Here is a 13,020-nt window from a genome sequence, read left to right as displayed (position 1 = left end):
TTTGGTGATTATACAATGTATAGGAGTGAAGTTATTGAATTTTATTACCAATAAAAATTCCTTAAAATTCAGATTTTTTTAATTTAGTGTCAAACCAAGAGTTGTAGTATGACAATCAGGAGACAACTGATGGCTCCAATAATTTTGGTGACACTACAGTATATAAGAGTGAAGTTATTGAGTTTTATTATTAATAAAACAATACTAAAACAATGAAAATTCTTTGAAATTCAGATTTTGTATTTAGTATCAAACCAAGAGTTGTAGTATGACCAGTAGGAGACAATTGAAGGCTCCAGTGATTTTGGTGACACTACAGTGTATAAAAGTTAAGCAATTGGATATTTGTGTAGTGTCTCTCTTCGCTGTTGTAGCGGTTTTGCTATTTGCAGACGGTCCCTGTTTACTCGCTGCACAGCCAGCTGCTCATAGACATCAATGTTATTTCTGCAGCTTGAAAGACAGCGACTTTTGATAAAACAGGCTTTGTAGCACATTGTCTAGCTTACAACGATGGGAAAGAGGCATTGTTTACGATTTTACAACGTATATCTCATGAGTTATTGATGCCGAAAGTCCGAATCTGTGAATATCTTGCCAACTTTACCTAACTCAAGTGTGGAGCCAAACAACAAGATTCTCAGAGGGCAGAGCCAGAGAGCAGTGATTGGTCAGACCATAGATAATATAGAAGACAGCGCGCTAGCTATCTAGTCTCTGTATGTCTGTGGTCGGAACATCTGGTAGCATCTCTGGCTGCTGTTGACCTTGTTTTTGGAGTAAAACATGGTAAAACGATAAATACTTCTAAGCTGTAGCGTTATTTTGTTGTACGTTAAGTCAGCGACTTGTAAAAAGTTGTGTTTTGTCATGTTTGAGCAGTTGGTCCAGACGCGTTAGCTAGCTAAGCGGCTAAGTTAGCTAGCGGGCTCATTAACACAGGTAGCTAACTTACCGCTGAACACCTGCGTTAGTTGCTGTCGCAGCTGTCCTCATTATTAGAATGACCTTCTCAACCTGTTTTTCTCTGCTGTGTATTTTAGCTTTTAAAAAAGTTTTTTTACTTTAAGGTTAACTGAAACCCGGTCAGCTGCACTGAAGTTTAACATTCAGCTGGTTTGAATTAAACCACGCTTAACTTAACATTGCGAAACATTATCTCTCTGAATCTCCATAATTTCATTAAATTCCTTCTCTCTTCCACTGCTCAAGTTCAATCCAGTATATAAAGTGACTTTAATAGTGAATAAACTAACAACCAGCCATTGTATTTATTTATCACTGCATGTATTTGTAGTAAAACATGAGTTGAAACATCCTACTTTTGGATCTAGAACTGCACAAGCCGTTCATTTTCAGTCACCTGACGAGTTAAACTCCCCTTTTTATGTGAGGTTGAAGCAGACAGTCTGAGTTAATAAAGAAAGTTCTTTATAATTTGCGATACCTGTTAGCGCTGACAGGCTTTAGTTTTTGTTGAGCCAATTTACACGTAGAAACTTTGTTCAGAAGATTTCTCAGTAGCTCAGAGGACAGGCTGCTTTTTACACAACCTTGTAAGAGAATGTCTGTCAATGCTTTCAGCAGAATTTAGAAACACAACACTTCCTGAACAGATATTTTGAGGCTGTGAGGTTGAACGTTTGAGAGTATATCAGTGTGTTTGTTTGTGGTCTTTCTGTTTCTAGGTGGAAGCTGAATTAGTGAGGATGACTCCTGCTCCTGTCATCTCTAAGCTCCTCACACATCTTTACCTGCACATGAGGAAAATCACTCCTGTAGAATGCAGGTATGTTTGTCATTATTATAAAAAGATGTTGACTGGTGACCTGTCAGAAACCCATCATACAGAGTCAGCCAAAATAATGTTTACACACATCAGGAAAAGAAAAACTTGCATAAATATTTCAATACCAAATTTATTCAGACATCATGACATTAATAAAAGTTATCTTTGGCCTCTACAATTACAAGAGGTGCTCAAAGTGGTGGCCACTGGCTTCCAGACATTTCTGTTGTGTTGTAGACGTCACTTGTTGATGCTCCATTCATGAGGGTAGCGCCATCTGTTGGAAAACATCGTACAACAGGACACAGAGTTATCGTGATTTGATCAAACTTTGAAAGAGGTATCTATATGTGTAGAAGTACTTATACAAATGAAATATTTATAAAAGTTTTTCTTTTCCTGATGTGTGTACATTATTTTGGCTGACTCTGAACTTAATGAGAACAAAACTGTCATTTAATTGTTGCTCTGAAAGCTTCTTTAGTGAAAACCAGCTGGTGTTCTGCTTTGAAACAAACTGCTGTTGAGGTCTGTGTTTTTAGGTTTAACCCCACAGTTTCTGAATGAACTGATAGTTATTTTTTTTTCCTGATCAATGTGGACATTATAATTGATGGTAACATTTACTGATCATATAATCAGCATGACAATATAACAGTATAACATTCTGACCACCTGACTAATACTGTGTTGGTCCCTTTATGCTGCTAAAACTCGTCTGACCCAGTGGTTCATCAGAACCTCTGGGGATGTCCTGTGGATTCTGTGGATCCTGTGGGTTGCAGGGTGGATCCTACCTAGACCAGGCTGATCCTGGACCATCCCACAGATGCTCCATCAGATGTGGATGTGGGGAGTGTGGAACCCAGGTGAACAGCTTAGCTCTGTCGTGTTCCTCGGATCACTCCTGAACAGTTTTTAGTTTGTCCTGCTGAGGGAGGCAGCTGGTATCAAGGACTGCTGTTGCCATGGAGACTAGGGGGTTGTTTGTCCTGCAGTGTTTAGGTGGTGGTACATGTCAAACATCCACATGAACGTTAAGGTTTTCCAGCAGAACGTTACATTAGAACAAGATGATGGATGTTGTTCTCTTCAGCTGTCAGTGGTCAGAATGTTGTGGCTGATTGGTGGATCTGTCTGCCTTTACTCTGACATCCAGAGTTATACAAAAGTGTAGTATGTGTGCAGCGCAGAAGAGATTTACTTTAATTTATGCAGTTTTTTTAAAGAGAGAGCATTTTTTTTTTATCCACCTGAAGAAGACCTAATCTTTCCCTTCAAAGGATAGTTAATTGTTACTACGGCTTCCATAGTGGTCTCATCAGAGAAAATCATATCCATATACAGATTTTTATTATTTTATTATTGTTGTTTATCAGCACAATACAAAAAGATTAATGTTAGAAATATTCCAGTTAAGACTCTAGAATATCATGATTTATGTAAATTTACCTCAATAATATGAATGTTCAGGTTTTGTACAGTGATATTTATTATGTAAGTTTAGCTGATTAAAGTTTATGACTCTGCACTAAAATATTATTTAAATTGATATCATTATTATAATATTTAGGGTCAGACCCTACAGTATTGAGATTAAGAAATCAAATATTCTATAAAATGTAAATACACTGAACTCATTTGGATATATTTAAGTGAGACTCTACAATATTATTTGACACAAATCTATCTAAATCAAAATTTTAATAATTTTCAAGCCAAACATTTACTGGACTGATTTAAATATTAAAATCATTCCTTTCTAATCCTCTGCTGTACGTTCAAACCTGAGGCCTTAAATAGAAGCACACAAGTATCTGATTGAAGGAACTTCTGCAGTCCTGGTTCCAGAACATGATGATAAATTATAGACAAACTTTAACAAAAGCTGCCTGAGAGTTTACAGGTTTTTATTTTAGATTTCTTCAGTAATTTAATGAGCGTTTTCAGCAATAATCAAGTGTTCATTTGATGAACTTCATTTCCTAAAACATCCAGAATTGGAGCTCATATCTTTGGCAGCTGTAAAGTTTCTGCTCCTTCAAAGTTCACAACACAATGAATTAATTCCTAAAACACTCTCAATGCTGGAGAACGTTTGATGCTGAAGCAGTGACCAGTTTTTCAGTTTCTTCTCTGGAGATGCACAATGAGGGACATCTGCAGGGACTGAGAAAGAGTCTCACCACATCCTGACATGAGGAAAAAGACTTTATTGAAGACTACAATGAGAAAAACTATCAGACAGCAGACGGCTGCATTCAAGGTGAGCTCTGAACATTTGATCTGGAACAGGAATTCAATAACGGCAGCATGAGCTTCATTTCAGTCTGTAGCTGCTGAATTCATGGATGGATCATCTGGCACTAGAGAGGAAGACCATCAAACATCCACGTCAGCTGATGGAGGTCCAAGAGTCTCACCAAACAAACAACCTACAGAGTGAAGACCTCAAATCTGATTGGACGGCCTCCTATTCAGCCACGTGTGAACAAATGCCTCTAAGCTGATTTGTTTTCTAAAATAAATCTAGTTTGAGTCCTAATCTATGCCTGTGTTTGTTTCTTTACACCACTGTTAACAGTTTAGGCCGTTAGATTGTTCCAGATAAGACAAGTACAAGATTCTTCAGAGCCGTTCTACCACGAGCCTGACAGGAAGAACTCCAACAGCTACTGAATGTTCCTGTGGTTCCCTCAAGGCTACAGGAGGAGCCCTACGAGGACGAGCCGGTCCACCTGATGGCGGCCAGTCGCTGTGTTCAAAGCCAACACCGACTACGTGGACTTCTACTGGACCACACGGAGGCCTTCAAACCGGACCAACAAGTTCACTGACTCCCCGACTCGTGGGTCTGAGGACGCCGCCGAGCCTCGGCCCAGCCGGCCTCCTGTCTGTGGGTGTTTGAGTGCTGAGAGGTTTGTGGATGCATGTGAACGTCTCTGTGTTGAAACAGCAGCTTTTGACTCACTAACGCCGGGAAAAACCAAGAGCTCCTTTATTTGTAACTTCCACTAAAAAACTGATGAAAATAAGTTTGCCAGGGTTCTGACTGATAACAGATTATTAAATAATGAAAATAATCGTTTAAATATTCCTTTAAACAATCCTTTTAGGTCTACATTTCCTTTACACTGACTTCTTGGTATATGTACAAGTATTTTGGGTGGAATATACCATTAAGCCCGATGTTCAAGGGTTCTTCTGGGAATATACCATTAAACCAACCTTTTAGGTAAATGTTCCAGGATGTTGGGTAGAATATACCATCAGATCAACCTTTTAGGTCTACATTGGAAGATTTTAGAGTAGAATATCACTCCAAACCATCCTTTAGGTCTACATTTCAGGTGGAATACTCCTTTACACCAAGATTTTTTTGGTTTAGATTGAAAGATTTTAGGTGAAATATTCCTTTGAAGGAACTTTTTAAGTTTATGTTCAAGGATGTTGGGTGGAATATACCATCAGACCAACTTCCAAGGTCTACAATAGTGAATTTTAGGTGGAATATACCATTAAACTCACCTTTTAGGTCTACATTGGAGGATTTTAGGTGGAATTTTCTTCCAAACCGTCTTTTAGTCTACATGTAAGGATGTTTAGGATGGTATATTCTTCCAAACCAACTTCTCAGGTCTACATTTCAGGTGGAATATTCCTCCATACTAACTTTTTTGGTCTACACTGAAGGATTTTTTCAAAACCACCCTTTCAGGTCTATATTTGAGGTTTTAGGTGGAATATTCCTTTTAACCAGCCCCTCAGGTCTCTGAAGATTTTTGGATGGAACACTTGGTTAAACCAACATTTTAGATGCATGTCCAAGGATTTTTTGGTGGAATGTTCCTTTAAGGTGGATGTTTGAGGACCTTGTAGGTGGAATACTTCCTGAAACCAACCTTTTAGGTCAACATTCAAAGATTTAAGGTGGAATATCCCTTTAAACCAACCTAAATTTCATGTTTTGATCATTATCAAGTGAGAAACCTCAATCCAGACTCCTCATAATGACGTTTGAGATTTATGCTGCTGTTATTTGTTTAGTCCAGACTAAATGACAGAAATCCACAACTGTAATTTTATTTCAGGACTCGGTTATTAAATGTCAAAACAATCCATGTGACTCTAAAAACTCAACAGCTGTACAAACTCTGAGATTAAACTCTCCACAAGGATCCAAAATAAGTTGGACTTCTACATGAGAGCTTTAATTATTCTTCATCTACTTCCTGAAAAGTTTGGTCAATCAATAAAAGGCAAAAACTAGTATTTTCAGCTGAACTAAAGACAGACTTTGTGATTTTTCTGCTCACATGTTGTGTTGTAAACGTGCTCTTTCAAATAAATAGCCGCCTAACCCCCTGGAAACCAGTGTTTGTCTTGTTTTTGTGTTGCTCCTCGGCAACCCTAGATAGCCGGGTTGTAATGTTTTTTGAGCAACACACCATACTATGACGTTTTTACAATGATGGTTCTACTATGGAACCAGTTTGACATGTTCAGGTGTTCTTTGTGTGAAAACTCAGAGATTTCGGGTATCAGAAGGTGGGTTTTCAACTTTCTTTGTCAACTTTCTGCTTCAACTTTAAACTAAATTTACTTCACTAACCCAGCCCTCTGGACTCCCAGTCAGCTGTGTTCCTATTGGCTGTCCAGGTGGCTGCTTGGTGTTATCAGGAACACCTGAGCAGCTCAGTGTCTTCCTGCTTTATTGGGCTGCAGCCAAACATTTCCTCTGTTTCTCTTAACTGAACTGGGTTTGGCTCCATTGCTTTAGTTTGTTTTTTAGGCATTGGCTTGCAGCTTCCAGCAGTAAAATAGGCTTTAATGTGTTTCTTGGTGTGTTTTAGGGCTTTGTACTGGATAGTTGTCTTGGTAAATGTGGTTCTTTAGCCACAGTTAGCACATGGTGCTAATGTGTGCAGTGATTAGTGGATTTGGTGCAGCTGAGTTGTGTCTTTATCTTGGCTGTAGTGAGTCTTCAGAGGTTTTTGGTCAGACACATTCTGTATTCTTGTTTGTGAACCAGCGTTGGTTGTCCAGAAGGTAAGAGTTCCAGTCCTGATTCTCTGTTCTCAGAGGTTCTGTGGTAGGCTGCAGGAGACTTTAGCGTTTGGGTTGTGCTAGTTTGGTTTTGTATGGTTTCATTTGGACGACTATCTTGAGGTCCCTCCATGTGGTTTAGTGAGGTTTTCTGCAACAGTTCTACAAAGCAACCTGCACCAGAAGAGACTTTGAGAGTTTTTAGGAAGTTCTGGAGACCAGACTTTAGAGCAGCAGGAACATTTGTCAGCAGTTTGAGCAGGAGAAGGTGAGCTTCAGAGTAGAAATGAGACAGAAACCTTCTTGACCCGTGTGGTGAGGTCCTGTACGAAGAGTTTAAGCAGGTTGTGAAGAGTCTGTAGTTCTTTGGTCTGAAAGCACAAGAAGAGTCGACTCATGAAAGGAGAAAACAGGAGATATTGTTGGTTCTTCTGTCATTCTGCAGTTTTCTTAGACTGAATATCAAGTTTATATTTTAAATGATTTGCCATGTGAGCCCAAGAAGATTTCAATAAACTCCCTCCATCCCCTGGACACAACATATTTTATTACCATGTTAAATCTTTTTTTTTTTAATGTTTGAGATTTAATCATAATTTTAGCATCGTTTTTTTTTTTCTCTTTGCTTGTTTAGTTTTGTCATCTGTGTAAAAGGTGCTAAACAAATAAAGTTGAATTGATAAACTGAATAATTGACTAACTCATGATTGTGACAACAGAAGTATTTTCATTGTGATTTAAGGGTTTATTTCATTTTTAAGGTTGGGGTTAAAATCTTGACAGAAAAAGAAGATTAAAAAAATAAACTACATAACAAAAAGCAATTAAATCAAAGGGAAAAAATTTAATACAATAAAACTTTTAAAAAGTTTTATTATTAAAAAGTATTATTTAAATGTTTAATATTCTTCTTGTTTAATTGTATTTTTTAAATGTGTAATTATTGAAAATATTTTATCTGTAATTTCTAATATTTGTATTTTAAAAATTTTGTTTAATTTCATAGATACATGTATTGTATCTTGTTTAATTATCTAATTCAATATTTTGTCTGTTTAATATCATTTAATTGTATTTAATGTTTAACTATATTAAACAGACAAAAAATACAATTAAACAAGAACAATATTAAACATTTTAAAAAATACAAAACATTTAATTAGATTGTTAAACCTTTAAAAAGACAAAACATTCAATTAAAAAATTAAATGTTTAATTAGAAAATTACATCTTAAAGACAATAAAACTTCAAATAGGAATTAAACAGAAAATACAATGAAGCATTCAAAAAGAAAAACAATAAAAGGTGGTAAAACATTTAAAAAGAAAAACCTTAAAGATTTAATCGAAAAATTAAATATTGGGAAAGAAAAAAAAATTCAAACAAGCCGATAAAACATTTGAAAAACCAATTAAACATTAAAAAGACAAAACATTTCGAAATCAAATCAGACATTAGAAAAGAATAAAAGGTGAGAAAAGAGCAAAACTAAACGTTTAAGAAGAATCAAACTAAAGACAAAACATTTGAAAAGACACCAGTTAGACTTTAGAAGATCAAATTAAACAAGAGACAATAAAACAATCAAAAAGAGCAAAAACAGATAAAGGTCTTAATGCGTTTTCTAGTGTGAAATGAAAACAAGTTGTTTCTTCAAACATTTCCTCTTTCTATGTTCTTGGTTTGATTGTGGACAGATTTACTAAGAACTCATTTCAGAAAACTGCTTTCCAGATAAAGTCTACTAGTAGTTGAAGGCATTGATCAAACTAATGTTACCTTCTGATTGCCACAAACTTTACTGTTCAGTGAAGAGAATCAAAGTTTGTTCAGGAATTCTAAAAAACCCACAGGTGAAGGTCTGAGAAGAACTCAGATGGATGGTCTAAATGTGAAATCAAGACTAATGGTCACAAGTTTTAAGGCTTCTGTTAACCATAAAGTTCAAACTAACAGAGAAGTACTGAGAAACTTTTAAAATTTTAGTCCTCAGACTGTCGAAAAGTTCAAACTAACAGAGAACTACTCAAGAACTTCTAGGTTTTCAGCCCTCAGGCTGTCTAAAAGCTCAAACTCACAGAGAACTACTCAAGAACTTTTAAGATTTCAGTCCTCGGACTGTGGAAAGGTTCAAACTAACAGAGAACTACTCAGGAACTTAGAAGATATCAGTCCTTGGACTGTCTGAAAGTTCAATCTAACAGAGAACTACTGTGGGACTTAGAAAATTTCAGCCCTCAGACTGTCTGAAAGCTCAGGTCCTGAGGACTCGGAGGGTCTCGAGGCTTTGGAAAGTCTTGGAACTGAGGGTTCCACCCTCCAGCACAAAGGCTGAAGTCCAACCTCCTGAGAAAAACGGTCGAGTCGAGACTCGAGTTAAAAAAAAAACTCGAAAACGACAAAAAATAGATGATAAATGCGCAAAAAAAAGAAAAATTAGTATCTGAGCGAATAGCTCAGGGGGATAAGAAGAGGACTACCAAGTGGAAGGTCGCAGGTTCAAGACCCACCACCGGCCTTTTTCTTTGTTTGTCTTTGTCAGGATTTTGAGAAAATTTAAGAAGTGTCTGGTCTTGAACCGGCGACCTGCAGCTCCATAGGCAAATCCTTAACTCACTGAGCTACAGATCAGATGAAAAGAAATAATTTCGTCGTCCCTTTGACATCGTAGTTTCTGAAGTGACCACATGGGTGGAGCCAAGGCGGAGTCTGGGTGGAGTCAGGGCGGAGAGTAGGTGGGGAGGTGGGTGGCGGCCTCCCCCCTCTACTCCCCCACCTCCCACCACACCTTCCCCCGCCCGACGAGTTCTTCGAGTCTTGACAGGTTTTCCCGAGTTTCTGGAGTTTCCACCAGGTCGGAGGCAGAACAAGTCATCATGAAGAGGTGTTGAAGTCGGCCAGGATGGACTGACTTTTTACAGCGACAAGAAGGACGATGACTAGAAGAGCAGGTCTTTAACCACCATCCATAAAATCCACGGAGTCGGTCCAGAGAAATGAAGGGAGGTCAACTTTTATCAACCTCCATCCAGATGTTCAACTCGATATCTTTGACATTTTTAGCACCACAAACCTTTAGTATCACACTTTATTATCCTTTATTAGGATTTTAAAGGAATCCACCAGCAGATTTAGTTTTTGTTGACAAACTTTATTCTTGTCATCGTGGGACTGCAGTATTTAAAACTGTTCCTTCTATTTGACCTCATGTTTATTAGTTTTAGTGGAGAAAGTTATTTTAGTTGTCGATTAGTCTCTTAAAAACCAAATGATAAATTGGATTAGTCAAGAGGTTTAAATATCTTACTTTGTCATATTTTAAATATGACAAAAAAATATAAAAATAAAGTGTCTTGAGACAATTTGACCTATAATTGGCGTTATATGAATAAAATTGAATTCAAATTGTATGTATCTTGTAATGTTGGAGTAATTCAGCCATATATGTTGGAAAACACATTTTCTTTGTCCATTAATCTGTTGATTGTTTTCTGCAGTAATTCATTTCTTGTTTTGATTTATAAAATGTTAAACCCAAATATATTCAGTTCACCGTCATAAAAACCAAAAAGATTTACAGTCATGATGCAGGAATCAGGCGGTTTTTCACTTTTTATCTTAGTTTAGTCAGAAATATAGTTGATAATGTGTGAATTGTTGCAGCTTGTGAGCCGGAAAAGGTTTTAATCTTTGGGGCCGAGTGTCAAAAAACATTTAGAAACCAACATCAACAAAACACACAACAAAGATTTGAACATCATTAAAGGCAAATCCAACTTTTGCATGACAACGTCTAATTAAAGGACATTTATTTCCACCGTAAATGTGTGATATTCATCCTCTGGAGCTTTCTCTTCACATCATCTTCCACCTGGACTGGTTTGGTTGGGAGCAAGTGCAGCAAACATTTGAAAAACTGCACTTTAACATCAATGAATGACACTGAAGTTTAATTTCTACATAAATGAGACTGAGTCTGGATGTGCTGCTCTGTCATTAACTCCTAAGTTTAGGGAAAGTTCAAACAAAAGAGGACAGTTCAGATGAGACTTGAGAATGAGCTTATTTTGAACAAACATCTCAGACTTTCTGAGCTTCAGCACCTCTAGCAAGATATTTTAACAAGAAGCAACTCAAGAGATCCAGAAGTTGGAGAGAGTTAGCTTTAGCTGAGCCAAAGAACATGTGGGACGCTAACCTAGCAAACATTTCAGACTTTTCTGTGAATTCTGAGAAATAATTTCCTATTTAATGACAGAGCTACACATCTTAACTCAGTCTCATTAAAACAGACTCTAATTCAGTATCATCCATCCATATTAAAGTGCAGTTACCCAAAATGTTTGTTGCATGAGCTCCAACAAAACCTGTCCAGGTAGAAGGCCACTTTGACAAACAGGAAGTGGAAGATTCCAAGCAGATTTATAGCAGGGGAAACCGGACTGTACTAAGTGTGGTCGAGTATAGAGGGGTGTTTTGTGGGTTTTTAAGGCTGATAATGATTATTAGTGAGACATTTGGAGTAGATATTCATTTGCAGTAAATGAAAGTATTTAAAATCTTGAAGTTAAACTTACAAGAACACAAACTCTAACAGAAAACTTTGTTGATATGTTTTTGTTTAGTTTACAGATGTTAAGTTAACCCTTAAACATCCTCATCCTCAAAAAGGCAATGAAAAAATTATTTCTTTATATTTCTTATCTCTTTGGGGCACTAATAACAACAATCAATGGGTTTTTTATGAAGAGACCCAGCGATTTTTAAAATATTGACCTCTACCAAACGGTTGAGAAAAATTATTTTACCCTTTTAAATCTTTTTTTTTTTTTACATTTCAAATGACACATTTGTGTTCAGCAACTCCTTAGGCACCACAATATGTCAAAAGTATTACTTTACCTTTGAAAACCACAGCAAACAGAGGCCTCATGTGAGGAGTGATTGTGCTCATGCTAACTTCCTGTGAGCAGACTAACTTGCTCTGCATGCTATTTCAAAACACAGTGACATCCACTGGATTTTTTTTTGTATAATGTACCTTAGAGTGGTACCTAATGCGGGGTAGAGATGGCTGAAACAGGTGGACTTAAGTAAAACATATTTTTCAATAAGATTTAGTGTTGAAAAATGACATTTTTCGACATAGTATACTATGGCGTTTTTTTTTGCGCCAAAATTCATGATGTTTTTTTTCTCAAAGAAAACCTTTCTGGAGTGTTTTTCATGGCCTCCTTTACATTATTTCATCATATGGCACGTTTTTACAACATGTTGAAAAATCGCTTTTTTTTCCGACATAGTATACTATGGCGGGTTTTTTTGCGCCAAAATTCATGTTTTTTTTTTTCAAAGAAAACCTTTCTGGAGTGTTTTTCATGGCCTCCTTTACATTATTTCATCATATGGCACGTTTTTACAACATGTTGAAAAATCGCTTTTTTTTTCCGACATAGTATACTATGGCGTTTTTTTTGCGCCAAAATTCATGTTTTTTTTTTTTTCAAAGAAAACCTTTCTGGAGTGTTTTTCATGGCCTCCTTTACATTATTTCATCATATGGCACGTTTTTACAACATGTTGAAAAATCGCATTTTTTTTCCGACATAGTATACTATGGCCTTTTTTTTTGCGCCAAAATTCATGATGATTTTTTTTTCAAAAAAAACCTTTCTGGAGTGTTTTTCACGGCCTCCTTTGCATTATTTCATCATATGGCACGTTTTTACAACATGTTGAAAATTTTTTTTTTCCGACTCAGCTGCATGCCTTCGTCCACCCGGCCTCCGTTGACTCGTCCCGCCTGCCGTCTCTGGAGGTGAAGCTGGATTGGAACAGACCAAAGTGCAGTCCAATCAAGATGCCAGCTGCCTCTCAAAAGGCTCCTTCATCTGGCAGGTGGCGTCACTTCTTCTGAGGGGAAGCTGAGCTGGCCCGGCAGAACTTTGGAGATGTGTTCCAGTGGTTGGTGGATGTGTGGGGAGATAGAGAGGGACCTTTGACTTATTCAGAAAGGAAAACAGGGAACTCATTGGTAGTTTTAGTTTAGGGTGCTACTGCGGTGTGTTTTTGGCCTTGAAGAGGTGAACAGGAAGAGGTTTTTTTTCGTATTGATTATCTTTTACTTTGTTCCTGGTTGGAATGCCCATCAATGTCAACATGAAGTTCACTTTTAGTTCTGTTT

General features: G+C 37.1%; 1 long non-coding RNA gene across 2 annotated transcripts; it reads left to right on the top strand.

Moving 5' to 3' along the window:
* Window positions 1-1,686: 1,686 nt before the first annotated feature.
* On the top strand, window positions 1,687-4,334 carry LOC129350479 (uncharacterized). 2 transcript variants are annotated; one of them, XR_008603893.1, is made up of 3 exons: window positions 1,687-1,789; window positions 2,517-4,055; window positions 4,160-4,334. It is a non-coding gene; the product is annotated as an uncharacterized LOC129350479 (long non-coding RNA). The 2 variants fall into 2 exon arrangements; XR_008603892.1 differs by having other exon boundaries at window positions 2,517-4,334.
* Window positions 4,335-13,020: the final 8,686 nt, after the last annotated feature.

Source organism: Amphiprion ocellaris, chromosome 14 (genome assembly GCF_022539595.1).
Source record: "Amphiprion ocellaris isolate individual 3 ecotype Okinawa chromosome 14, ASM2253959v1, whole genome shotgun sequence".
In the NCBI taxonomy this organism is placed as follows: Eukaryota; Metazoa; Chordata; class Actinopteri; family Pomacentridae; genus Amphiprion; species Amphiprion ocellaris.
The sequence above is the reverse complement of the archived record's forward strand: the minus strand, read 5'-3'. Positions and strand labels throughout refer to the sequence as shown.